This window comes from Aplysia californica, unplaced genomic scaffold (assembly GCF_000002075.1).
Source record: "Aplysia californica isolate F4 #8 unplaced genomic scaffold, AplCal3.0 scaffold01440, whole genome shotgun sequence".
NCBI lineage: Eukaryota > Metazoa > Mollusca > Gastropoda > Aplysiida > Aplysiidae > Aplysia > Aplysia californica.
Window position 1 is genome coordinate 19,927 of NW_004798710.1, and position 2,664 is coordinate 22,590.

The 2,664-nt window shown below is 40.2% G+C and overlaps 1 long non-coding RNA gene across 1 annotated transcript in view; it reads left to right on the plus strand.

The window, feature by feature from the left end:
* The first annotated feature begins 516 nt into the window (after positions 1-516).
* The window catches only part of LOC101845598, a 2,609-nt gene continuing 461 nt past the window's right edge, over positions 517-2,664 (plus strand). The window contains exons 1-2 of the long non-coding RNA XR_004859429.1: positions 517-683; positions 2,128-2,181. This is a non-coding gene — a long non-coding RNA (uncharacterized LOC101845598). The remainder of the gene's footprint in view (positions 684-2,127; positions 2,182-2,664) is intronic.

Genomic DNA, 2,664 nt, shown 5'->3' on the forward strand with positions numbered 1-2,664 from the left:
CACCTGCGCACACACACTATTATCCTACTCATTTTTGTCACAACCATTCCCTTTGTGTAAATTTGTTCATCTCTTTCTTTCTCTCACGAACTTTTTTGGGGTCAATTTGATCGTCCACACCGATAGACAGTATTCAGAAAGAGACAGAGAGAGAGAAGAGGGGAGGAGTTGATCTTGCGAGAACTTCCGGGCGGGTGAGAATAGCCACTTTCATAAGGGCCACATCTCCTCGTGGTCTGAGGAGTGGAAATATGATGTATAAACTCAATTATTGCATTTTTCCCTTCTTTTTGTAGACGATCACATCTCTTTACCGACATCCTCTTGTGTAAGGAATGGAAAGAAAGATGTAGAGACCCATGTTTTAAAATCACTTTCATCTTTCCTATCATCAAACATCTGTCGCCCGTCCTTATCTCTCCTTTTTTGTGTTTGTTACTCTCTTGTAACACCTAATCTTCGTCACTTAGGCTATATGAACTTATTGCGTTGCAAGTGCCGTTAAACTGTTAGATCTAAATCTAGTCTAGACTCCCCCCCCCCCACAAAAAAATGAAAGAAAAAGAAATGTGAAGAAGCTGTACTAGCTGTAGATCTATTTGAAAAGCTCCTTCCTCTTTCCTCTCCAGAGCCCCCAAAAGAGGAGCAAAAAGAAGTGACTCCTGCTGACGTTGCCGTTGACCGTAAGTAGTAGTCTGTTGATGGGTGGTCTGGTGGGTGGTCTGGTGTGGTTTCTTCCTTCTTTCCTAGCAAACATCTAGGATCTAGAAATCAAGATATCTACTCTAGATCTAGATTCTAGATATCTAGATCTGTCCTCCTGATCTCTCCTCCCTTTTTGTGTTTGTTGTTACTCTCTTATAACACCTCTAATCTTCGGCACTTATATCTAAAACCTAGGCCTATATGGCCTTATTTCATTGTGTTGCAAGTGCCGTAAAACACCTGGATCTACTAAAACTAAAAGATTGTTGCACTTTACTGTGAGAGCATAGCCCTGTGGCTACGAGATTCTCATACAGCCACGATGTTCACCAAATAATTGGCCTATAGTAGGCCTATATAGCTCCTTTGGACTTTATTACCTGACAGTGGTGGCCCGGGTGTTTGGCGGGTGCTCTGGTGTAGTTTGATCCCCTTCCTATCAAACATCTCCGTCCTTATCTCTCCCCTTCTTTTTTGTGTATGTTACTCTCTTGTAACACATCTATTCTTCGGCACTTATATCACCTTATTGCGTTGCAAGTGTTGTAAAACTCTTTAAAAATAAATGATAAATAAATAAATAGTGATTATCATAATACAAATATTGATAATGAGAAGAAGGAGGAGGAGGAGGCGGAGGAGGGGGAGAAGGAGAGGGAGTAGAAGAGTCATAACAGCAATATCAAGAACAATAGTACTAACAATAGAACTGATTTGAGTAAAATAATGAAATAATATTAAAATAGTAAATGCAGTAATATTATTATAAATCAAAATGTCTAAAAGGACACTACTTGGAATCCGCTGATTGTATGGGATCAGATACCTTGTATGAATACGTTAAATTAGACAATTCAATCCATACAATTTGAAGTTATATCTTCAGATCACCATCCTTTTATTTTCCAAGAGGAAAGCCGATGTCTATTCCCATTTTGTGTTTGATCGTTGTATTGAGTTACATCTATAAGACCAATCTCCTCGTGGTCTGAGGAGTGGAAATATGATGTATAAACTCAATTATTGCATTTTTTTTCTTTTTTTGTAGACGGTCACATCCCTTTACCGACATATCCTCTTGTGTAAGGAGTGGAAAGAAAGATGTAGAAACCCATGTTTTAAATCACTTTTATCTTGCAAAGTTGCAAAGCTCTGGTGTGGTTTGCTCCTTCTTTCCTATCATCAAACATCTGTCGCCCGTCCTTCTCTCTCCTTTTTTGTGTTTGTTACTCTCTTGTAACACCTAATCTTCGGCACTTAGGCTATATGAACTTATTGCGTTGCAAGTGCCGTTAAACTGTTAGATCTAAATCTAGTCTAGACTCCCCCCCCCCCCCACAAAAAAATGAAAGAAAAAGAAATGTGAAGAAGCTGTACTAGCTGTAGATCTATTTGAAAAGCTCCTTCCTCTTTCCTCTCCAGAGCCTCCAAAAGAGGAGCAAAAAGAAGTGACTCCTGCTGACGTTGCCGTTGACGGTAAGTTGTAGTCTGTTGGTGGGTGGTCTGGTGGGTGGTCTGGTGTGGTTTCTTCCTTCTTTCCTAGCAAACATCTAGGATCTAGAAATCAAGATATCTACTCTAGATCTAGATTCTAGATATCTAGATCTGTCCTCCTGATCTCTCCTCCCTTTTTGTGTTTGTTGTTACTCTCTTATAACACCTCTAATCTTCGGCACTTATATCTAAAACCTAGGCCTATATGGCCTTATTTCATTGTGTTGCAAGTGCCGTAAAACACCTGGATCTACTAAAACTGAAAGATTGTTGCACTTTACTGTGAGAGCATAGCCCTGTGGCTACGAGATTCTCATACAGCCACGATGTTCACCAAATAATTGGCCTATAGTAGGCCTATATAGCTCCTTTGGACTTTATTACCTGACAGTGGTGGCCCGGGTGTTTGGCGGGTGCTCTGGTGTAGTTTACTCCTCTTCCTATCAAACATCTCCGTCCTTATCT